The following is a 26,925-nucleotide window of genomic DNA, read 5'->3' as shown; positions in this document are numbered from 1 at the left end:
TGAACTCAGTGAGAACTTCAACAAAGAGATAAAAAAAAAAAAGCATAAAAATGGAAATGGAAATTATAAAAGGGAATCAGTCTGAAATGAAGAACATATTATCTGAAATAAAGAGTATATTAGAGGGAATCAACAGAATAGATAAGAGGATCGAACCACCAATATAGAGGCTGGGGAAGCCAAGGACACTCAATCAGAATGGCAAGAAAAAAGAAGCCAAGACTATAATAATAATTTAAAGAACCTACGGGACAAAATTAAATGTAAAAATATCTGTGTCTTAGGGGTACTTGAAAGAGAACAAGAAGTTGAAGAGCTATTTGAAGAAATAATGATGGAAAACTTTCCTAACCTAATAAAGGAGACATACAACCCCAGGAAGCTCAGAGAGTCCCAAAAAAGATAAACCCAAAGAGTCCCACACCAAGACACATCATAATTAAAATGTCAGAGGTTAAATACAAAGAGAAAATCTTAAAAGCAGCAAGAAGAAAGCAGTTAGTTACCTACAGGGGAGCATGCATAAGACTGGCAGTTGATTTCTCAAAAGAAACTTTGCAGGACAGAAGGGCTTGGCACAAAACATTCAATGATGAAAACCCAACCAAGAATACTTTATCCAGCAAAGTTATAATTTAGAGTCAAAGGACAGATAAAGAGCTTCCCAGGCAAAAATAAGCAAAAGGAATTTATCAACACCAAACCACTATTACAGAAAATGTTGGAGGGACTTCTTTAAGAAGAAAAAACATGTATCAAAAACATGAATAATGAATGGTAATAAATACATTACTATCAACAAGTACCTCAGAAAAGAATTAAGTGCTCCAACCAAAAGATAGAATGGCTGAATGGATATGCTGCCTACATGAGACTCACTTCAGATTAAAAGACACACACGGGTAAAAGGAAGGGGATAGAAAAAGATATTGCCTTGATGGACCTAGAGCGTATTGCACTGAAATGAAGTAAGTCAGAGGGAGAAAGATAAATATCATATGATTTCACATACATGTGGAATCTAAAGAACAAATAAACGACAACAACAAAAACGGAAACAAACTCATAGATAGAGAGAACATTTTGAGGGCTACTAGATGGGAGCGGGGGTTGGGAGGATGGCAAAAAAAAGGCAAAGGGATTAAGAAGTACAAATGGATAGTTACAGAATAGACATGGAGATATAGGGCGTGGCACGGGGAAGATGGTAAATAATGTAATAAATACGTAAGAGGGAAGAGGGGTACTAGATTTAGTGAATTGATTACTTTGTGAGTTGTGTGGATCTCTGATCACTGTGCTGTACAACTGAAACTGGTATATTATTGTATGCCAACTATAATTGAAAAAAACCATTGAATTGTACAATGTAAATATGAGCAACTAATTGTTTATTATATTTCAAAAAAGCCAGGGGAAAAAAAGGCAAAGTGTTGAGTAAAAGACATAAGAAATGAAATGAGATTTATAGCAGAACCATTTACACAGTACCACTTACATAAATTAAAAATGCATACACACAAAGCATAGTACATGTTTTGGTGGTATGGTTGGTAATAAGAGCATGATTGAAGAGCTCATCTGCCTGGGTCCAAATCCCAACCTCATTGCTTAGTAGCTGTGTGACCTTAGGCAAGTTACTTAACTTCTCTATGCCTCAGTTCTTTCATTTATTAAATGGGGATAATAAAGGTACTTAACTCATAAGGTTGTTATGAGAATTAAATGATTACACGTAAAGGGCTTAGAACAGAGCCTGGCATATAGTAAGTTCTATGCAGTGTTATTTATTATTACATTTTTCAAAAATACATACAGAGAAAAGATGTATATTAAACACAATGGAACAACTGCCTACAGGGAAGAGAATGGGGATGCAATAAAAAGGAATAAATACAAACAAACGAGAGACTTGCACAAAAGTGTTGCTAATTTACCATGAACTCAGAAGTATGATTAATTTAATCTTCTTCAATTTTCATTTTAAAAAAAAACAAAACAAGAATTTACTAGTCAAGCCGTTACCATTTGCCTTACCGAATTGGTAAATTACTTTCAGGTCACATTTGTGGTAAGTCAACTGTTCAAAGTTCAAAAACCCATCCTAAAATTAGGATCAACTTATGCTGAAGATACAACTACATCTAAGCCCAGCCTGACCCATTATCCATTTTGAGCCAACACACACAACTATTGGGTAATAAATAAATAAGCATGTATTAAGTGCCTACTATGTGAAAGACACTGAACTGGCTAGTGAAAGAAAACAAAATCATTAATGTAACTTTTTAAAATATAAAACGCTAAGTTTAAGGGCAAGTTGAATAGTACCAACTACAGCTGTTGAAAACATTCAAAACTACTTGTTCCTGGAGTACTAGGGAAGCCTTCTCAGGAGAGTGAGAAGCAGAGCTAACCCCATCAGCTGCCTGAATCACTTCTGATGGATCTCCTTATTAAGAGATGCTTATGGAGAACAAAGTTAAAGGTATGCTCCCTGACCCCGAACTATACTACAAAGCTATAATAATCAAAACAGCATGGTACTGGCACAAAAACAGACACATAGATCAATGGAATAGAATAGGGAGCCCAGAAGTAAACGCTCACTTATATGGTGAACTAATCTATGACAAAAAAGATAAAAAATATACACTGGAATAATGACAGTCTCTTCAACAAGTAGTGTTGAGAAAACTGGACAGAAACATGAAAAAATGAAACTGACCAACTCTCTTACACCATCTATAAAAGTAAATTCAGAATGGGTTAACGACCTCAATATAAGGCCTGAAATCATAAAACTCCTAAAAGAAAACATAGCAAGTAAACTATCTGACATCAGTCTGAGCAATGTCTTTTTAGACAAATCCCCTCCCCTTGAGCTAGGGAAACAAAAGAAAAAATAAACAAATGGAATTACATCAAACCAAAAAGCTTCTGCACAATGAAGGAAACCTTCAACAAAACAAAAAAGCAACCTACTGAATGGGAGTATATATTCGCAAATGATGTATCCAATAAGGGGTTGATATCCAAAATGTATAAGAAACTCATACAACTCAATAACAAATAAATAAATAAATAATCTGATTGAAAAATGGGCAGAAGAAATGAAGAGACATTACTCCAAAGAAAACATACAGATGGCCAACAGACATATGAAAAGATGCTCAACATCACAAATCATGAAGGAAATGCAAACTGAAACCACAGAAGATATCACCTCACACAAATCAGAATGGCTATTATCGAAAAGCACAAATAATATGTGTCAGTGAGAATGTGGAGAAAAGGGAACCCGTGTACACTGTTGGTGGGACTGCAAACTGGTGCAGCCCCTATGAAGAACAGTATGGAGATCCTCCAAAAACTAGAAATAGATATACCATACAACACAGCAATTCCACTTCTGGGTATTTATCTAAAGAAAATGAGAACACTAATTCAAAAAGATATATGCACTCCTATGTTCATTGCAGCATTATTTACAATAGCCAAGATATTGAAGCAACCTGGGTCACACGTACACATGCACGCGCGCGTGCACACACACACACACACACACACACAGAGGAATATTATGCAGCAATAAAAAAGAATGAAATCTTGCTATTTGCAACAATATGGATGGATCTAGATGGTATTATGCTAAGTGAAATAAATCAAGCAGAGAAAGACAAATATATGGTTTTACTTATATGTGTACTCTAAAAACAAAACAAAACAAACAAAACAAAAATTGACTCATAGAAACAGAGACCAAAGGGATAGTTACCAGAGAGGAAGAGGTGGAGGATAGGTGAAAAGGGGAAGGGAAATATAGCCAATGAAATTATGATAAGTTTACATGGTGACAGATAATTACTAGAATTAGTGGAGCGAGTATAAAAATGTTGAATCACTATATTGTACACCTGAAACTAATATAACCAATATAAGATTGTATACTAACCATGCTTAAATTTAAAAGTAAATTTAGAGAAAAAGTGATGTATATGGAAACAACCTAACAGTCCATTAATGGAATAATGGATAAAGAAAATGTAGGATATTAGTCAGCCATAAGAAAGAGGAAAATCTTGCCATTTACAGTAATATGGATGGACCTTAAGGGCATTATGCTAAGTGAAATAAGCTATATAGAGAAAAGCAAATATCGTATAACCTCATATGTGAAGTCTAAAAAAAAAAAAAGGCTCTTAGGTACAAAAAACAGATTCATGGTTGCCAGAAGTAGGAAGTGGGAGAAATGGGTGAAGAGGGTAAATAGTACAAACTGCCAGCTATAAAACAAATAGGTCATGGGGATCTAATGTACAGCATGGTGACTACAGTTAACAATAATGTATTGCATTTTTGAAAGTTGCTAAGAGAGTAGATCTTAAAAGTGCTCATCACAAGAAAAAAAATGTAAAAAATGTATAACTATGTGTGGTGATGGATGTTAACCAGACTTATTATGGTGACCATTTCACAATATATACAAATATCGAATCATTATGTTATATACCTGAAACTAATACGATGTTATGTGTCAATTATAGCTCAAAAAAATAAAATAATTTTTAAAAGAGATGTTTAAGCTACAAATTAACCAAGAGCTACACAAAAAGGGAAGATTCATAACAAAGTAATTCTAAGTGACCTTAGCCTCCAGAGTAACTAGAACCCTGTGATTTCTGGCAGTACAGTTAAAATGGGCTCATCCTTTAGAAGGTGAGCCAGCAACTGCACTATGGACAGCAGATAAACACGTGGGATGTTATTATTCAAGAGACTGGAGAGGAAACTGTTTGTACACCAATTTCTTTTGAATCTTATCAACTTATTAATAACACTAAACTATCAATACTAAGATGTAAGTGCAAAGTGATATTACGTTGTGGGTGGGGTCTTAATTTTTAAAATGTGTGTTTTAGTACAAACATCAAATATACATAGGTATGATATTTTGCACTATTACAAGGCAACCCTAAGAGCCAGTCTAAAGAGAAGTCTCATTGTTATAGCCTTACTCTGATCAGGATTCTTAGTAATTCTCAACTGCCATGGTCTAAAATGATGCAGTTTACAAGACAGTAACATCTGCATGCTGACACGCTCTATGTCTTTTTCATTGGTGAATAATGTAAAATGAAAGCTTTGATTTGGCCAGCCTTTATATTAGAAACCAGTAGGCTTGACTGGTTTCCTTCCTTATTTTGATGGAATGGCATTTTTAAAATAAGTTCTTTTAGGCCTTGACTTTGTCTCCTAAAATGTTCAGGTCTCTTTAAAGGTATGTCTCTCTAGTACTGTATCAATAATGACATAAGTATTAGGATCGCATTTTGCTGCAAGTGACAAAAAGCCCAAATAACAGTGGCTTTGAAAAGAATGAAGTCTATTCTCTCTCCCTTGAGCATTGGCAGTCCAGTGCAGATGTGGTAGCTCCACAGTCATCGAGCTCCTTTCTCCTCAGCTGAGGCTCGTACCTCAGAGTTCAGATGATTGCAGTTCCAGCCATCACATCAACATTCCAGGCAGCAGAGGAAGAAAGGCAAGGAGGGAGCCCATAAACACTCTTTAAGGCAACATCTGGTGGAGTGCACACCCCATTTTCCCTTACGGCCCATCGTCCATGACCACACCTCCTAAAAAAGAAGCTGGAAAATGTAGTCATTATTCCATGCAGCCATGGGCCCATCTAAAAATGAGGGATTCTATATATTACAGCAGGAGAAAAGGAGAATGAATTTGGAGGGATAATCAGCAACCTCAGCCACACCATTCATTTCCCATCTTGGGATAACTACTCTAGCATACTGTATGTACATTTTCCAAATGTTACTTTTTCTATCACTAGAAAAATAAAAAGAGAAATAATATTTGATTATTTCCAGTATTCAAGAAATGTTGGGCATTGTGTTGGTGTTTTCATATTTGTTATCTCATTCAACCCTTACAAAAGGTATGAATCTCATTTTGGGAAATTAAGAGTCACAGCATTGATATGTGAAATGAGACCATTTCAGCTTAGAGTCCTTTAGTTTTCTCCCCTATGAAATGTATTTAATTAATGTCCTCTTCTCAGAAACCATCAACAACCCCTGTTCCATTCTCTCTACAACCAAGACCCTTTTTCCGAAGCACCGGCAAATAAATGAGGATTTTTACAGAGTCTGCGGATGGTTGATTGCCAATATTTTTGATGTGGTACAAAAATTACCAATGTTTCAATCTTCGTTTTAAGTCATGAATCCATGTTCTCTGTGCCCCTGGAATTAACTAGATGTTTTATTTCAGCATGTGCTGTTCATGAGTACCACATAACGTTATCGCCTGCTCTAGTGCCACATGACATTGGAATGGATTTGCTTGGCTTGCATCCCAGAAAAACGCCCAACTTGTAGGACGTGCTCCAGTAACCCCTCCCTCCTCTCTGCTCTGGAGTATGTATCATCTGTATCACTGGACTTTCAACACAATTAAATTTGTAATTATAGCAGAAGATATTTATTGAGTGTTTAATATGTGTCAATGATGTAGAAATGATGTATTAGGTAGAATGGATTGCTATGATTATGATTATCCTCATTTTATGGATGAAAACACAGGACCTTAGAAAGAGCTAAAGAACCTGCCCCAGTTCTCATAGTTAATAGTAAAAGAGCTAAGACTTGAATTTGCTTCTCTTTGACCAAATAGCTCAATCCCTTAACCTACCTACAATAAACCAGGTACCGGCTGAGGTGTTGGTGACACAGCAGATGCACAGAGTCAGTTCCTGTCCTTGACGAGTCACAGTCCAGTGGGGTAAATGGAAACATGCCTTCAATTGCCCCGCACTGTGACAAGTACTAGGACTGACTGAGACCCGTGGTCATTGGTGCTGATAGAGAGGAATAGCTAACTCCACACTCAGAATATAAGATCTTATATTGTCACCTGTCTTCTATGTCGCTCTACCAGGGGACTAGAATCTCATAGGTCTTTGTTTCCTTAGTTCTAAACACAATTTCTGACACATAGTAAGTGTTCATGAAGTAGCCCACACTATAGAACCAGCTCTGTGCAATCCAGAGTGAACAGTGGGTACCTTGCCAACTAAGGCAATTTAAGACTAGATCTACATTTTCTTGCTAAGATGTTACCTGCTCAGGTTTATACCAGTTTTATTTTTCACCTACTGATATTTGAAACGTGAACTAGTTGAACATAAAAATCTCAGAGTGAGCAGCATCTGGACTGTTTCTAATCCCTGGGACAGCTTCTGGCAGAGTGAGAAGAACAGACATTGGTCCTGTGACTGAGGAAGCAGCCACAAGGCAGAGGCTTCTGAGCAGTGGAAAGAGACCACAAGTCAGACTCATAGGGATTCAGAACACTAACAACTGATCCGGGAGCTGAACAATAACCCTGGTAACAACTGGGCCCAAATAACCAGGACTTGATTAATAACCGACTGCTTCCCTGATTTTCATCCCCACTTCCAACTCAGAACCCACCAAAACCAACCACATAAGCTGTCCCACTTCTAGTTATCCCAACTACAGCTTCCTCATGCCAATAGCCAGCCTTCAATCGGGGCATCTCCGAAGTCGTCTTCTCCTTCTACTCTAAAGCCTTCCCACTCCTCTACCTGCCTTTGGGTCAGACAATGCGAGTGGTGGTGGCTGACTCCCTTGCTATAGCAAGCTCTGAATAAATCGCCTTCGCTTATCCTCATTTGATTGATCTGCATTCATTTTCACCCTAGTCACCATGAACTTTCTCTGGGCTATGCTAATTCTCTTTCATGTCCTACACCAATCTGCTTACCATGCCAATTTACATGGGTTTGTGTTCAACTCATCTTTTTTTTTTTTTGGTATCTGAGTTGACATTCCAACTGCAGAGAATTTTCAGTCTCTCCATCTGAAATTGCTCATTGTGCAGACTTAAAGCACTGTGACTTCATCAATTAACCAGTTGTATTTCTATAGCTTTTGCTTTTTTGAAGAAGTGCTAGCTTAGAAATTGAGGAAATTTCTCTTTCAATTGGCTACTGTTGTGACCTAGCCTCCAGTTCTCTCAAACATCCACTTGGGTCATTGCATAAAGACTTCATCTTTGCTGCTGAGGAAACAACAAAAGAACACAAGATAATAAGAATCTCATGATATCCTCTGAGATAGGCACTGTAATTATGCCTATATTACAGACAAGAAGATTGAGGCAGAGAGGGGTTATAACCTGATGGTCACAGTCAGGATCCAAGGAGAAAGCTTAGCAGCTAAGTAAAAATTTGCAACAACAACAACAAAAAAAGGACCTGGATGGTTCTATTAAGAATATATCACAGTGTGATAGGTGCTTAGGTAAAGATGAACCAGGAGGGTAAGACAAAAAAAGTTTATAACTACCATGTTCTCTTTTCGAAATTTTCCCACTTATGAAATGCTGGCATCTTCCATTTTAGCACTTAGGAAACCATTGTGTTTAGTTATATTTGCTTCCCACATTCTGCATTAAGTTTCTCTGAAGCGTTATTCACTTTCCTGTGGGAGAAGATGCTTGAAAGAAGCAAATTATTCTTTTTTCAACAGGATCTAACCTTCCCGTCTCTCCTTTAGCCTTAGCCCTCAAGGTTGCTAGACTCTCATCTAAGCAGCCAACAGTAGGGCAGGCTTTGGTTCAAACAGCCTGAGTTTATACTGTAAGAAAAGTAGAGGAGCAGCCAGTAAAAATGTTTGATTTAACGAGGTAGTTTGTACCTTGCGAAATGTACAAGTTATTAATAAATTGCATTTCCTCCCTTTTTTATAGAGTACATTCCTAGTATGGTGTTTTGGTTTATGCTTTATGATAGGTGCTATAGTTGCAGAATTTGAATATAGGTTCATTAATCTTTAATTTGTGCCTCTACCAGAAAAAAACTGAGTATTCTAGACTGTGCACACAGTGCCCTCTTCTGGATGAAGTGACTTCTCCTTTCCTGATTTGCAAAGCTTAGAGATAATGAAATGGCTGCTAAAAGACCAGGGAAGGCTCCAGGAGACCTGCATGGTGGGGATCGTTGGTTTCCCCAAGGTACACAAAAAGGAATGTTCAAGGTAGGGTAGTCAGCAAGACCCAGGCCCAATCCTGTCCCAGTGAAAGGTGAGAGAGCACCTGACTTCTGTGGCCATCAAGAAAGGGGGTAGGAGGAGAAAGTCAAAGGGAGGATGTGGTCACTTCCTAGATTCCAGACCTATAACCAGAAATCTAAACACCTAAGAATGAATTAGAGGAATGAATTTAATCTCACTTCAGATTGGTGCAGGGATTCAAACAGAACCATGGTGGGCTTAAAAGAAAAAATGTCACATTCTTAATGCTTAAAATAACTCCTGGAAATTAGATCCTGTTCATCTTCTAAATTTGTTTAACTCCCATCAAAGCAACTGAGTTACAAAATATATATTGCCTTTAAAAGATATTTTTTGAAGTTCTACCTAGAAGTTGAAGAAATTCTGGATTCTCTGAAAAGAAGAGGGGAGAAGTGTGTGATCATTGGTGCTGTTCACTGATATTTCCAGTTCTCCTTCTGGGCAGTACTTTCTTTGCCTCCATGAAGTTAGGCATGGCCATGTAGCTTGCTGTGGCCAAAGAAGTGTAAGTAGAAGTTAAGCCTTAAAGAATCAGTACAAGATTCGCCACCTTTCCTTTCTCTTCCTACTAGAGAGTGGGCAACCTACAGCCCACGGACCAAATCCAGCCCACTGCCAGTTTTTATAAAGTTTTACTGGAAAGCAGCTATGCCCATCTCTTTACGGATTTGTCTGTGACTGTTCGTGTATCATGATGGCAGAGTTGAACAGCTGTAACAGAGTTCACTTGGCCCACAAAGCCTAAAATATTTACCATCTGGCCCTTTACAGAAAAAGTTTGCCAACTCTTGCTCTGGTTGTTGGGGTCCCCAAGAGAAAACATCATGGAGCATAACCCATGATGGGCATGATAGACATGTGGCATGAGAATGAAATAAACCTTTGTTGTTTTAAGCCACTGAGATTTTGAAGTAGTTTTGCTGCCCCAGCATGACCAAATCCATCCTGACTGACACACAGGGTAAAGAAGAATTTATAATAAAAAGAGAAAAAGAGAATGTATATCTAGAAGCTAAAATATCTTAAAAGAAGGTCTCTAAACATTAAGGATGCAAAATGTACAAATTCAATGTCATTAACATTGTTCTTTTAACCAGGTAGGGAGTAAGCATGATCCCCACATGCAAGCAAGGCTATTGATCAGGTAAGCCAGACAAAGGCATGATATTTTCCCCTAAAAACAAAACGAATTAATTTCCATATCTAAGTAAGGCCAGCCAGTAGACACTGGTTTGTTTCATGAGAGGAGTGAAGAGGCTCATTACAGCAAATCCCAGGCACACATTGATAAATTCCCAAACTTGGGCTCTTACAAAACTCAGAAATACACTTCCTGTTGCCTTCCACACTTCTCAATCACTGAGCCGGAGGCAGCTGCCTGATTGTGTGACCTTCAGCCGTCCACCATCCCTCATAGATCATTTCCACCTAATAGAGACTTAAAATTGTCATCATTTTCTTTACTTCAACATTTCAAAGAAATGTTAAAGATTGATCTACCACTGGGTTGGCTATTTTGCAACTTCCCCCAGCTGGGTAAGAAGGAAGTCATTGTAAATAAATGCAGCTTTTCTAGACATTTTAAATGGTAGCAATCACAGCAATTTCAGCAACACAGAGAGGAGGAGAAGAGAGTAAGGAGAGGAATGGATAAAAGGGGCCACAGGAATGCATTTCACCCCTAGGGAACCAGGCTAAAGCTCTCCCCCGTTCCCCTAGATTAAAAATTGTAACCACCTATAGCCTGGAGCTTGGAGAAAAAGGAGCGCTCCCTTCCTGTTTTCTATCAGCCTTGATGTCACATCTGCCTAAATCTAACGGTCCCTCTGTGTCCCAAGGCAGAATGGTGACCACTGAAGAGGCCTGGCTACTGATTGACCCATTGGCAGTTTGGAGGTGGTTCCACTGGACTCTGGTCATAAGAGCCAGCAAATACCCACACAAGATCACTGCAGATAAACAGAGGGCTTCAATCGGAAAGGTATCTGGGGACCTATGAATCAGTCTATCTGAAACTGGGAGTCGGGGGTCGGGGGGATGGCTCCATACTGTAGTGGTTAGCACGTCTGCTCTACACACAGAAAGTCCTGGGTTCGCACCCGCGCCAGGTCCCCCTGAGTGCGCCAGGGGTGACAGCTACATCCGTAGGTCAGGGGTGGAAATGGGGGGTGGAAAAAATGAAACTGGGAGTGGCACAGAGGGGTGGCAGGAATGATGTGCTAAGTCCCCGGGCATTCTGTAAAATAGCTTTCTTCCCTTGATGCTATGAATTGGTGCTGCTCAAGACTGCTTCGTCCAAATTCAGCTCAAAATGGAAATTTTCTGACTAATGCAGAACTCCACACTCTCTCAGGCCATAACAAGTGTTCTCCACTGGCCCAAAAACTCAGAGGAAAGAAAAGAAGGGTTTTGGTTTGGGGAGTTTTAGGGGTTTTTTGTTTGTTTTGTGTTGTTTTGTCAGTACCAGCCTTCTCTGTGAGCCTGTCTGATTTTTTCCAATATATTCCAAGACAATAAGTAGCAATGAGCTTCTCAAGCCCTGCAGGGCAGGTAGGAGCCATAAGAATGGAAATAGAGCTCGGGGCCTGGGTTGAGGTGATTGAATTGGGTGCCGCATTTTTGTTTTGTCAATTGCCTGGGGTTGCTTGTTAAGTTCACAGATAATTTGCAACTAGGGCAGCTTCTGAACACACTGGAAAAACAAAAATTCAAAACAACCTCACTAAATTAAAGGTGCAATCCAAAGCCACTAGCAAATAAAGGTTAATAGAGGGCCCCGATCACACTTTAGCACTAAGGGAAGAGCAATAAAACTAGATTAAAACAAAACTTAGATTAAGGGAGGAACAATAAAACTACCCAAGTACAAAAAGCATGTGAAAGTCCTGGCCATGGGTTACATATGGCAAAGGAAGATCTGAAGGTCTTAGTGGACAAACTCATTGAGCCAGCAATTTAACATAAGTATTAAACAAAAATATAGAAGACAGAAATTATGAAATAATTTTTATAGATTCATGCAAATGCCTACTATGTACCCAGCATTGTGCTAGAATCTAGAGCAGGAGTCAACAAACTAGCACCTACAGGCCAAATCTGGCCTACCACCCACCTATTTTTGCATGGCCCTTGGGCTAAGAATGACTTTCACATTTCTATGATGTAAAACAGAAAAAACAGTATTAGCCTTTCAGAGAGAATAACTGTTCAAAACATAGAGGACATTGCCTCTTGGCCTACAAAGCCTAAAATATTTATTATCTGGCTCTTCTGAAAAAAATATATATATATTGCTGACCCCTAAGGAGTACAAAGTGGAGTAAGAAATGGTCCCTGCTCTCAAGGAACTCACAATTTGGCATGAACTCAATAATCAGTATTAGAGTATTTTGTTGTTTCCTGGCTTTGCAATTTAGTAGCAAGGTAGAAAATTTGAAGAAAACTCATGGAAAGTTATAAATATTAATAAAAGAAAGAGAAGAAAAATCCATGAGAAAAGTATAAAGGAATTTGGATTATTTATTCTCAAGAAAAGGAGTCTGTAGGGAGACTTAAGAATAGTCTTCAAATATTTGAGGAGATATTATTAAGCAAAAGGCTTTTCCATTGTGGATATAAAGATTAATAGAACGTAGGCTAAAATTTTTTTATTATAGAGATGGCAGGATTTCCTGGAAGGCTTTTAAACTTCTACTATAAATTGAGAAATCCATTTTCTTTAATCCTCTGAAACTAGTATATTTTCTCATCTGTCTGGGGGGCGTTAAGTGTTGTCTGAGTGTCTTCTGAGCTAAAGGTAGAGGTAGACCAGATGCCCCGTGTTCAGGCTCACTCTCTAATTCTCCCATTCAGAAACTGGGGCTTTTCAGGAGAAAGTCTTTTCCCTCTCTGAGCCTCAATTTTCCCAACTTGCGAAATGAGAGCCTGACATATTCTGAGCCTGTGATTTTGTGGGCCAAAACTTTGAAATGATTCAGCAGCCAAGGAAAACAAAGGATCTTTAATGATCTCATCTCACAAGGAAGATGCTGCTTTAGTTTTAATGCGAACAGAGAAATTTAGACTCGGTCTTTGTTTTAACTGAAAGGGAACTACTAGTTGGAAAAAAATGAATATGTTCTCTGGAGGAAAAAGACCAAAGAAAAGTTTAAAAATGACCAAGGATCATAAAAAAATAAAAGAGGAAATGTTAAAGAGGCATACACAAAGACATAAAATAAGAAGACAAGTAAGGACTGACATTCCACAATCACAATCAATGGGATGGGGTTATAGGCTCCTCTTTAAAATAGGCTCCTCTTAGATTAGAGTAATTCAAAATTCAGCTACATGCTGTTTACAAGAGAGCCACTGAAAAGCAAATAATCTACATGTGTGAAAACTAAAGAGTTTAATGTGAAACTTGGTTAATGATATGCATACTGAAGTCATTAGAGGTGAAGTGTACTGATAGCTGAAACTTACTATGGAATGCATCAAAAAAAAAAATGGACCAATGGATGGGTAGAGGGGTGAATGGATAGATATGTAAAAAAGAAAATACACGAAAATATTAATTGTAGAAGCTAGGAGGTGAATATATGGATGTTTATTGAACAGTTTGTTATGTCTAAAATTTTTATAAGAAAAATTTGAGGGAAAAATAAAGTTGTGGCCAAGAAAACAAAACAAGTACATAGACCAAGATTTCACTTTTTTGTTAACTTTAAATATGAGTAAAGAAAAAGAAAGTATGTTAAAAAAGTGATATTTGGAGTAGGCAGAATCTGAGTTGTTAGGGCTCCTTTGTTCTGTTCTTTTCATGACTTTGATAATAATTCCAAGTTCCAACTGGGAGGTCAACTTATTTCGATGTTCTCTGTGCCTCTGTCCAAATGTGACCATCTCTTGCTTTTTAGGGAAGGTCATAAAGAAACACAGCTTAGACAGTTTTTAGGAAACATTGCTATTGGAGACTTCTTTCTTTATGTTGATTTGTATCTAGACTCTCCATCAGCAGAAGGACATTGGTCTTAGAGTCACACAGAGTGTGATTTCATCCCAGATCCATCACATCATAGACATGGGCATGTTAATTAAAAACCTGTTGTCGAAGATATGATATAACATTGGAAATGTTATATGCTACATGATATGCCATAACTGCATCTTCACGCAAATGTGTAAACAGCACCTTATACTTAACATATTCAAACCAGAACTCCTGGTTTTTCACCTTAAACCTGCTCTTCCTATAGTTTCCCCATCTCAGAATGGAGATGTTTTTCAGGCAGAATGCTTGGAGTCATCTCTTTCACTCTCTTTCTCTCATACTCCACATGTGATGCAAATTTCTGTTGGCTCAACTTCCAAAAGATACCCAAAATCAGATGGATTTCACCATTTCCAATGCTATATCTCTAGCAACGATGGTTTCCTTTCTGATGATTACAACAGCCTTGGAATCGGTTTCCTGGCTTCAACTCGTAACTCTCCAGTTTAGTCACAACACAGCAGCAATACTGATTTTTTTAAAGACATTGGTTAAAAAAATTATATTGGTTTCATGGGTACAATTCTATAATACATCATCCGTATATAGCACTGTGTGTTTATCACCCAATGTCAAATCTTCTGTCACCATATATTTCTAAGTAGAAAAAGGTAAAGGCAGACTGACCTTTTAAAATTACATCTGATCACATCTCTCCTATGCTCAAAACTCTTCCGTGGCTCTCCAATGCTATCACAGTAAAACCCAAGTCTTTCAGAGGCTTGCAAGGTCTCCCTTGTGCTACCTCTGAGAGCCCATCTCCCCCCACTCCCCTTCACTCACACAGCTCCAGCCACACTGGCTTTCTTGCTGTTCCTTGACTTGGGAAAAAATACACCAGTCCTCCAACTGATAACCACATGATTCACTTTCTTCCATCCTTCATGTCTCTGCAAAAATACCACCTTACCTTTCAGACCTTCCACCCCACACTCCCTATTAGGCTTGCTCTGCTTTATTCTTTTCCATGGCACTAATCTTTCCCTGGCATATTACATACTTATTTCCTTGTTGTCTGTATCCCCTGCCCCTCACACATAAGCTCCAAGAGGCCAAGAGTCTTTGTTTTGGTCACTACTGTGTGCTCAGAACTAGAAAGGACCCTGACATTTATTTTCTCCTCAATAAATATCTGTCAAAGATATACGCAAATGCTTTTTGAAAATTATAAAGCACTAAGCACATGAGGTGGGCATTATTATTACTTACATAGGTAGGCGAACAGAGAGCCTTTTTTAAAAAATCCCCAGTTCATTCTTCTCTTCAATGTATCCTCTTTGCTACATAAAATAAGATTCCTCCCCTATCACCTACAGATTAAATACTGCCAGATTTGGTCATGTGACATCAGAGGTGGTATTCAAAATAGTTAAGAATCTGCAGTGGAGGAACCCATCGAAATGGACACAATAACCAATCCAAATCATGCCAGCTGAACCTAGTCTGTACCACAACAACATCAGCCTGGAGAAACTTAGGATCAATGACAGTTCTACTCCACTGCTATTTTTAAAAAGTTGTAGGGAAATAAGCACTGAATTTGGAATCAAAAATACCTGGGTTCATTGTCATTCCCTCCACCTCGGGGTTTCTCAACCTCAGAGGTGTAACTCTTTGTTGGGGGAGTGGGTGGGGAATGGGGTGTCCTGTGCATTGTAAGATGTTTAGCAGCATCTCTAGCCTCTACCCGCTAGATTCCAGTAACATTTCCCCCAGGTTATGAGAACTAAAAATGTCTCCAGACATTGCTAAATATCTCCTGGGAATTGAGAACCTCTAATCCAACTCTCAACTATGGAAACTGAGAAAAATTAGTAAACCCCTGTGGAGGTTAATTTCCTTGTTTGTAAGAGGATTAGTAATACCTATCACATAGGGTAGCTTTAGGGACTAAAAGAAATAATGTACATAAGAAGTACTTAGCAAATTTTACTATATTATTATTTATTGTACTTATTTATTGTTACTCCCAACAAATAGCTATTTATCTTGCTCTAATAAATGACTGCTTATGTAGGCTACACTGATGATGGGCATACTGCATTTTTACAACCATAAAGTTGAGCTTTTTAGTGCCTTATCGAGTCACACCTGCAACATACAAATTATCTCTAAATCCATTCCCCAGTTGGTTTCTCCCCTTAAAGAGCATGCTCTTTACAGAGTGCATTTAGAGGCAGTCTGCTCACCCATGGTTAAATTTATGGGCTGTTTATCTACAGTAGGATTTACTTGAGCCTATCTTGGGAAATGTAATGAAGTTTAGGTGTGCTTTCATTAGGATGTGAGGTGAGGCTAGGGAGAGCAAAGTCTTAGGCTAGTTTTGGAGAAATGTCATTTCAGAATCACTTAAATTGGAAAAGTTCTAGACAGTTCTAAAAGAAGAGCTCCAGTAAACAAACCTATCATAACAAATAAGACAGACAACCCACATCCCCTCTTCAGAGGCAGAGAACAGCTCAGCATGTGGTGTGGATTCTGTCTTGGAAACTATTAATAACCTGCTCTGCCAATTTTTCTACCCCCACAAGGACTAAACAACTACACTGTATGGACTATATCCCTTGCGATATTAATTTATATCTTTCTTTGGTGAAAAGGTTTCAATGGGTGGTAGGAAGCTGGAAAAGATGGAGAGAATTACCATCATTTTATAAATGAAGAGACTCAAAGAGGTTGGGTAGACTATCCAAGGTCATAGAGATAATAACTAGTGCAGCCAAAACGTGACCTCGAGGCAGCTACCTTCGGATGCCAGTCTTTTCATTAAGCAGCACTGAAATAACTCAACGTTCTTGGAGATCACTACCTGCTCTCCATTATTTTACCACCTGTCCCATTGAAAGCAATGGCAGGATGCATAAGTGAATTTTTAACAAGAACAGCACCTTTACAAAGGACAAAGTCCAAAAACGGAAGGAAAGAAGTTAGGTTAATGACAGGAAAAGCTATCAGCCCCTTTCTGAAGCAACTAGTGATGAACACCAGGATGAGCTTATGAATCTGAATGCTCACACTGGTGCATACATTCTTTTACAGCATGGTTAGGCTTATTGAGCCCTGGCCTGCCAGGTGAGATGTGTCGTGAAAACTACCTCCACCCAGGATGATATCCAAAATATGTGCACCTAGTTCAGCAGAAGGACCATTCAAAGAAAGCAGACAATGACCCCAAAGACCTGCTGTACTAACCCCTCTTTAGTTGGTTGATTATGGGGCAATCTAGGGGGGGGTCTCCCGGGTGTACAGATGTACAGAGAAGCTCGTAATGACTACTTACCCACTAGAATAGGAAAATTTCAGTATTTTAATGACTTCTCCAGATGCTCTGGTACATCCAAATGTTTATCCCTGCTTCACACTTCCTAGATATGTGAACTTATACAAATTATTTACCTCTTCCAAGCCTTCGTTTCATTTACTTATAAAATGAAAACGACGACAACAGTGCTTACCATCCAAAGATGAAATGAAATGCAAGCACAGTGCTATGCACTGTTCCTGACACATACTAGATGTGCAACAAATATTAACATTCATTATTATTAATGAAGAAAGCTTGAAACATACAACATATCAATTAATTTTGGCAAAGCTGAACCTGAGTCTCCTGTATCAGGAATGACTATTTCCTGAGGTCAGACAAACATGTGATAGTCTGCCCCTCACTGCTTCACACCATCCAGTCTTACTAACTGAGTCAGCTTGATTTCCTTTTGGCTCTATTCCAGGCACTGGTACTAATTTTGTCCCCACATAAGATAAATAGGATGACCTCTCTGTCAACGGGATGCCTTATAAAGTTAACCATAATTCTTTCTGTTTCTACCAGTAGCTGAGATCTCATCTTGCTTCTCAAGTTTTCAACTGCAAAGTCCCAACCTGCCCAGTAACTGAACACAGAATCTTCCACCCTAGCCCTCAATGGCTGTTGTCTGCCAACATGCTCAGAACTCAGCCTCTTCAAAGTTGTGTGAGTCTTGGCCAAACATTATTTTCCAATTCTTAGATCTTCGGTAGATCCTAAATTAAAAGGTTCAGGAATCCCACATGAACATGGTGCTAGAGTCGCACAAAGAAGAGTTCAAATCCCAGGTCTGCCACTTACTAGCTATGAGGTCGTGAATAATTCCTTATGCTTTCTGAACCAAATTATGAAATAGGGAGAAAAAATATATACTTCCCAGACTTGCTGTGGAATTGAAAGAGGTAAATTAGGCTCAGTTACATAATTGGCACATTGAAACATTCCATAAGCATTATTTTTGATAGAAGGTAGCGCTCATTCTCTGCACTGCAACTTGATATCCAGCCATTCTCTATCCATTTAAACTAGATTCTTAACAAAACTGCTTAGAAAGTACTCAAAAACCAGATAGCTGCTCACACTAATACTTTTAGGTCTCTCAGTCAAAATTATCCAAAAATTAAATTTGGACAGTACATCGTTTTTACCATTTGTTTACAAGTTTGTTCCCTCAACAAATAGACAGTGAGCATCTAGCGAGTACCAAGCATTGAACACGTAGACAAGACAGATCGGATACCAGCCCTCACGGACATTGCAGCCTGAAGGTCCCAACCAGGATTAAGGGAACTTGTTTTGTGGAAAACCCTTTACTAATCCAGGACAGCGTCTAGCACAGTGCTAGCCTGTGAAATAATTCTTTCCTGGTACTTTTCTTTTCCGATATTTTAAATGGGAGCATATTTACTCTTATAATTTAAAAATTCATTAAAATTGAAAACTACTTGCTGACTTTCTGAGAATCACATGAAAGTAATCTGTAAACCACCTGATGAAACAGGGAGGTCCTGGCCATCTTATGGCACTAGTGTTTTGTTTCTTCCAGGTAAAGCCTTAAAGCCCTGAGCTATGAACCAAGCTGGTTCTTCCTCTACTACCCGACATCTACTCTCTTCCTTCCAGGTACTTTTCTAGGCCTGAACCATCCAGTATTCTGCAGTAAATACTGTGTTTAAAATCCAACCAATTTCCTCCGGAAATTTAGAACACATACCAGTTACTTTATCTGGATTCTGTAAACAAGAAAGGACTCCAATTGCTACAGTCTTAGAAAAGCAAAGAAACATCTCTCTTTGGGAATTGCTATGTATGACGCCACCATGTTTTAAAGGGTCTTAGATAAGTCTTCAATTTTGTGAAGTTTAGAGATTAATAATACCTTGGGCGGGGGGGAATGCTGAAAGGTAGGCAAGTCTTGTCACAGTAAAAGAAAAGATTCTTTCCTGCTTTGCTGTGATTAGCTGCATAAATTGTAGTGCGAGTTCCAGGGCTAAATGAATTAGCATGCAACCCACCCAGAGTTCTTTATTTGTTGGAGTAAAATGCTTACAATCTTTGCTTGGGGGAGAAAAAGAGGATATGTCATTGAACGAATATGAATTAATCAGTACTTTATGGACAGAACCCATAATTTTAAAGCAGCGAAAAAAGTGAAGCATTTATCAGGGTCCCACCCAGCAATCTCCCTCTGTCATTGCTAATAAATCTTTTATGAAATAGTGTTGCGCAATCTTTGCGGGAACATTCCCCCTCCCCACCTTTCCTTGGAAGGAAAAAATAAGTTAGCATTCGTTTCTAATATTTTCTCCTCTCTTCCCTATTTGAATTTCCTGTGCTCGGAAAATCTCCAAAGCTCTTTATTTTTAAAGCCTTTTTTACCAAATTTATTAGCTCAAGACCTCTTTCATCAGAAGAAATAATTCATATATTCCTTCTTCCAAGACGTTCAAGGAACGAAGCCGAGTTTCTTGTGAGGGACATGATATTTTAGTAAGTATAATATCGTAAACTGCTAAACAATCAATATTTATAGGTGGAATGATACAGTCTACTGTAGGTCAAAGGAATTTGGAAATAGATAAGAGGATAATTAAAGGGTACAGCATTCCAGTTCTAATGCTTTATAATTTTCCTATAACTACTCAAGATTCTGCCAAATTATAAACAGCCTGCCAATAACCTCACAATGCCCTGATTCAATTAGTATTTTATGCTCCTACTTGAAAGTTAGGTTCATTAGCTGTGAAATATGCCACTGGATGTCTGGATTAAGATTTAAAGGAAACCCTAAATATGGAGTGGCATGTAGCCAGTTTCTAGCCGCTTAAACTGTACAAATGAAATGTGTGATCATTCTCCCCGAGGTTGGTAACTTTTTATTTTTAGCCACAAATCCACAGGCCATCTCTCTTGGTTAGGGTTGGGGCCTGATGGCTGGTCGAAAGCTTAAAAAGGTACATGACTGAGAAACAAGTTGTTAAGAGGCTATAATGAAGACCCGGCGGGCGGGGGGTAGGATGCCCGTAATGATTTTGCCATTAAGCTTGCATTCCATTTTACAGCTTGGATTTATTTATAACAACAGGTGGTGGTATTTGTGGGGAATTGCTTGTTTTTTCATTTGAGAAGGGCAGCTCCATACATCTGCTAGAAGGCGAAACAAAACCTTTTCCAAACACCAGTTTCCTCGCTTTCTGCATCACTGTTAGGAAGGAAGAATTTGTAGCAAAAGGCCACCCTGCCATTATTTCTTCCTGATGACACTCATTTAGCAGCCATTAAAATGCAAATAGAACTATGATTTTTAGATCACAAAATTAACATTAACGGTTGGATGATTGATTAAAGGTCATGGCAACGGTATAACTTAATTTCTTAGATAATTGTGTTCGGTTTTCTGCAGACTGTTTGGGTTTCGGAATTAATTTTATCTGTTGTTGAACACTGACAGGTGCAGTAATTGGCAGAATCTCCTTTGGGCTCTTTTCTTCCCGAGTACCACGCCCTCTTCTCTTCCGAGAAACCATCACCTAAAACACAGGAGAGAAGGCGGAACAAGCCCGCACACAACCGCGGATTTACGAGTCTGGCTGAGGTTACTGGAGGGGTTATTCCAGACCTGCAAAACCCAAATAGAATTCAATTCTATGCCTAAGAAGTTTCCTCTCTAAGAACTTCCTTCAGCGGGCTCATGGTGGTATAAAATGACCCCTGACCCTCCCAGGAGGCTGAGGCAAGCCTCCTCGGATTCCCGGCTGAAGGATCCCATCTCAGACCCATTTTTCTTTAAGGGATGCAATAAACCATGGAGAGAGGTAATAATAACGCCGCTGGCTTTTCATGTCACTTCTGTATGTGAGAGTTCAGGCAGTGACCCAGGAAGATGAGATGGGAAGTGGCAGGAGATTATGTCTATCTGCTTTGCTTCTCAAATGTCAAAAAATAGATAGATAGATAGATAGATAGATAGATAGATAGATAGATAGATAGATCTATATATATGGCTTCACTAGTAGGCTAAATAGCTTCTTTAATTCCAATAAATATGGAACTCTGTATTATAAAGTCAGAAATTCACAGGAAAAGCACCACAGCACTGAGAGAATTGAATTGAAACTTTTTATCGCCATCATCATCATCATCATTGTTATCTCTTATAGTAATTTCTCCTGGAAGTTTCAAAGGACTTTATTTTATCGTGATGGATTCTATTTTGCAAACTTCTGTCCATCAGCTACTGGATTGTGACTTGAATCATATCCTTCCGTTCCTATGAGTTCTTAGACTAAGTCTGCACAGATGATCCTTAACTGACCAGTCCTGCCCTCTAAGAGCTTATAGCCTAGTGGGAGACACCTCTGTGTATGAAGCAATTAAAGAATAATACAAAGCAATCTGTAAAATAGTTACCAGACATAAGCTCCTTAAGGTTACAGCCATGTTTCATCAGGCTTAAAATTCAACACAAGTATTCATTCAACAAGTAGGTATTGAGCACCTAATACATGCCAGGCTCTGTTCCGGGATGTAGGGTACTCTAATAAGAGGACAATCACTTCAGAATATAATGTATAGCCTCTGATGAGGTACGGGGAAGAGAAAACAAGCAACGCACAATGCTTAAAAGTTGACCGAGCGTTACAAAAGGGAAAGGTAAAAGTTTTAAAAAGTACAATGAGAGTTTATAGGAGGCTTTACATTCCCATTACCTTTTCACAGCACATCATAGGTCCTAAATGAATGCTTGTCGAAGCCGTCAATCTCTTTAAAATGAACCAACGAGACGATATAAGGATATAATTCTGAGGCATTCTGGAAGAGTCCATGGAAAGAAATGGGAATTTTAGGACCCCACCCTGTTCTTCAAACATCCCGTGCTTCCTCTACCCCGGGGCCTTTCTACGTGGCACTCTTACTGTGTGACTCTCCCTGCTCTCCTCTATGCCTAGTTAATATCCACTCATTCTTCAGACCTCACCCCAAAGGCCAGGACTGAAGGGAAGGTGTCCCCGAGCCTCCTTTCCTTCCCCAACCCCAGATCAGGTCCAGGGCTTGGGGATAGAGGCCAGGTGCAGTTCCCACAGACCCCACCCCCAGCCCCTACTACCATACCCCTTGCATGCTGATTTGGACGATCATCTGATGGATGTTTCTCTCCCCACTCTGGACACCGGGCTTCATGAGGGCCCGACAATGTCTGTTTTGTGCCATTGTAGACCCTTGATGAGTAATTGTTCAATTCATAGGTGAAATTTGCTGTATTGGGTGTTGAAAACTGACAAGGATTTGAACAGACAAGGACGAGAAAGAGCAAGCATGGAGAATGGGAAGAGTGCAGAGTGGGTCCCACGGGGCTGTGCAGGGTGAGCGAGAAATGTTTTACCGGCTGTGTAGCCTGCACTCAGACCAGCAGGGCAGATGATGCCGAGGCCGGAGCTCCCAGTGTGGTCAGGCATTAACCTTTCAGTTCCTGGTTTGTGGAAGCGTGGGCGGATCCTAGGAAAAGATGCACCTGGGGTTGGAGGGTAAGGATGCTCCTCACGGCAGCAGCTATTTACCAATATTTTAACAAGCTGAGGATTCTATCAGAGGATATCAGCTGAATGAGAGTAATCTTAGAGGTGAAAGGTGCCCCCAGGGGATGAGGGGTTCACTTGTGGTTGGAAGGGAAGATAAGCTAAATTATAAGAAGCCTTAAAATTCAGATACAGGCTTTTGATTTTGAGTTCAGCAGGCAACATAGAGTCACTAGATCTCCAAGAGAAGGAGAAATGATGAACGGCATATTTTTAGGAGGACTTACTTCAAAGTTTGAGCCAGATGCTGTGCTAGGTTCCAGAGAACTAAAGATGATACGTAGACATCAGGCTTTATGAAAACTGAGTCTCTCATTTTTCAATGCTCAGAGGAGATTCTGAATTTCCTGAAGAGTTAAAGTCTCTATGCTCAATCAGCTGCAATGAGGCAGGTTTCTGTGGTTTCCTCTTCTCGTCTCTGAGCCATCTAAAGGCAACTCCTTATATTCTCAGCACTGAGGATGATGGCTAGCCCTTGGGAATGTTTATTGAATAAATAAATGAATGAATGGCTTTATTCAAAACAAAAACATAAAAGGTCACCCCCTCCGAAGTCTGTGCTACTATGCAAATCCTCTCTCCCCTCCAACTGTGTATTAAATCGGTTTCTCCAGCTAAGGCTTGTTTTCCATCAGCTTTATCAAAACCAAAGAAAACTTAAGTTTTCTCCTTTCTGGTCTGTAATTTAATAGAACCTAGTTTGTGGGTGAGATTGCCCACTCCTCTCTGAATCTAACCCAGGTCCCCTTCTTGGCAAACACTAGCTTGGTAAGCTGTATTTCATGAAGTTAACCAGGCTCATTACAGAGAACATATTTCCAGGAGGAGAGATGTTAATTTCTTCCTCATACAAAGAACAAAAATCAATATCGTAAATCCAGGAAATCTTCCCCTAAATGTCTCCCCCGTCATCATTCTCTCTCGCACTCTGTGTAAATACCATTATGACAGGTTAGCTATATTTCTACTCAGGCAATATGATATTGAGGTGACTATAGGACAAGTCACGCTGCTGAAGTAAGGAGTATTGGCTGAGATGTTATTCCTCAAGGTAGTTTGTGACATTGCAATTCCATCAAATGGAGCTGAATGTATCTCTATCTTTAAAACAAGCCTTAGTTCCAATGTTCAGTCTGCTTGGAACATGCCGAACTTGGATGGCAACCTATGGATTTCAACGTGAGTTAGATATGAGTGAAAATAAAGCAGTTTCCTAGGGCACGTTTGCATCTCTATATATTCATTTACTCTAACGTGTGATAAACACCAATTGCACACACCGTATGAGTGATACATAAAAAAAGTAGAGACACAGGCACCAATTTTTCAGAAATTTACAGTCTAAGTACGCAAAGAGCATTTAAACTAAGACTTAGTTTTAATTTTAATACACAGACCTCAGAGCCTAGTAAATTCCTGTGCAGAAATGTGAAATCTCCAGGTAATGTTTTTTCCTACCACCTTCTGGGAGCCCCTTAACCTCGTGCAACTCCAGGGGGAAGAACACAGCTTCATTTTAGGAGTAAACAAGAATCTAATTTTAGAAACCCTCCGAGATGTTGACCTTTGTGTAGGGATCTGTCAGCCTAAGACCCAGAGTCTTGGATGGGTTATTATAAATTAAAATCAAATATTCCGTCCTTCTCTCTGGATCTGTGATGCCCCATTCAATCAGCAACATCCAGCTTACGTGTGCAATTTGGTTCCAAGGGTTAGACTGCAGAACTTAGTCACTTCAATATCCGAAGGGCACAGGCAAAATTAATTAAGGCATCACCACTAAATATTAGCCCTCCTGAGCTCCCCCCACCAAGTTTATTTCTAATTATCTCCCATTGAGTCATGTCCCCAGTGAGTCAAAATTTTTATTAGATTTTTAGGAGCCATCTCCTGACAGCTTCAAAGGATTTTTATATTTTAGCATAGCTGATTCACTCTAATATGCTTCCGTCTCTTAACTAATCTCTACCCTGAATCATATTATAAAACCATAGAGTGGAAGAAGTCCTTTGAGGTCACCTAGCCCAATTTGATCCAATTATAGGCAAGGAACTGAGGCCTAAAGAAGTATGATATCTTGAGGAATATGAGTGAGTTAACACTGCAGAAACCTGATGCTATAGAGACCTACTGTTAGGTCCCATCAAGACCAAATTGGAAATGATCTTAGAATAAAGGTCTACATACTTTGACTTTGGGAATATCCCAACAAAAGGTTATCTTACACTCCAATCATCCTCCATAAAGCACACCTCCCCCCATCAACAAGCCCAGCCTACACTCTCAGAGCTTCCAACCAGCCTTTCAGTACTGCCTCTTTAATGTGACAAGCAGACAACGAGCCATACATTTGAGCAAAGATTCCACCATAAGAGACAGTAAAGCAAACTAAAATCAAAACATAAGAAAAAGAACCTAGAGACAACAAAAACTTTGGGAAAGAGAAGAAAGTCTCAAAAAATATATATCCTCAGAGTGATATTTTATATATAAAATAGGATGCTGTGAAAGGGAATTATTAAAGAACAAGAAAGAGTTATTTGATATTAAAAAATAAAAAAGAAGAAAGCAAATAAAAAACTTAACAAGGAGTTTGGACAATCAAGCCAAAAAAGCTTCACATAAAAATAAAACCAAAATATAAAGAGATGAAAACTAGACCAAAAATAATATGAATGCTAGGAAATTAATCTATAAAGTCTACCGTGCAACAAACAGGCATTCCAGAAGTTAAGCACAGAGAAAATTGAGGGAAGATAACTACCAGGGGCATAAAACAAGAACATTTCTCAGGACTGCAGGATAGAAGTCTGTCTGAGAGATCTTCCTGAGTACCCAACACCATAACACAGCTCTGTGGAAATTCAGAAGGCCAGGGATAAAGAAGACATCCGGAAAGCTTTTGAGAAGAGAAGGAGAGTTTTCATTAAAAGGCCAGTATTTAGGATGGCTTTGGACTTCTAGACATTGGAAAATATAATGGAGCAAAGCCTGCAAAATTCTAAGATTATTCGAAGCCTAGCATTCAATGCCAACCAAATGATGAATCAAGGTGAGGATAAAATATCAACGGTTTCACGCAAACAATGTTCTAAGCATGTATCTACTATGTATTATTTCCTAGGAAGTCACTGAGGCATTGGGCTTTTAAAAAAGAAGAGAGGAAAAAACAAGAGAAGAGAAAAGATGGTATTCAGGAAAGAGACCCAACAGAGAAGCCATAAAGGGAAGTCCGACGGGGAAGGCTATGAAGCAGACCGTGAGAGGAGCCAGCTGAGCAGAGAACTAAAGAGAGAGGTGTCCAGGAGGAAAAAAACGGGAACTGGTGGATTAACTGTTTATTTGGGGAAAGGAAAGCACTTTGGCCGCCTACACAACAGCCATTCCCTCTTTGTTCATGCAACTAGATTTTGTTCGGAATGCAATCTGCCCAGCTTCCAGGATGAATTGGGTTTGACCTAAATCAATCACACAGTCCAATTTCCAACTGCCAACAATTCATATAATACAAACAGGTGACCAGTTCTGGCCTATAAGATATAAGCACAAGGCTTCAGAGGGTTTCTAAGAAAGAATTTGTTCCCTGGTAAAAGAGAGCAACTGAAGGTAAAGTCCCACTTCTAACTCCCACCATCTTTCTTCCTGCTTCTGCCTGTGTGGTACATGCCCCTTGGAGCCGCAGCAGTGGTCTTGGGACCACCCAAGTAATACAGCCAGCATGCTGAAGATGGCAGAGGTGAAAGACTGGAAGAGCAAGGTCTATACCTGCCTCTAAACCTACCCTAGAATGGTCTACTGCCGTGATTCCTGTTATGCAAGATGATTACACATCTTTGTTATTTAACCTACTGTTTGCTGGTGCTCTGTTATCTGCAGCTAAAAGCATCTTAGCTGGTC

This window comes from Pteropus medius, unplaced genomic scaffold (assembly GCF_902729225.1).
Source record: "Pteropus medius unplaced genomic scaffold, Ma_sr-lr_union100, whole genome shotgun sequence".
Classification (NCBI taxonomy): Eukaryota; Metazoa; Chordata; class Mammalia; order Chiroptera; family Pteropodidae; genus Pteropus; species Pteropus medius.
Note: the sequence above shows the minus strand (reverse complement) of the source record.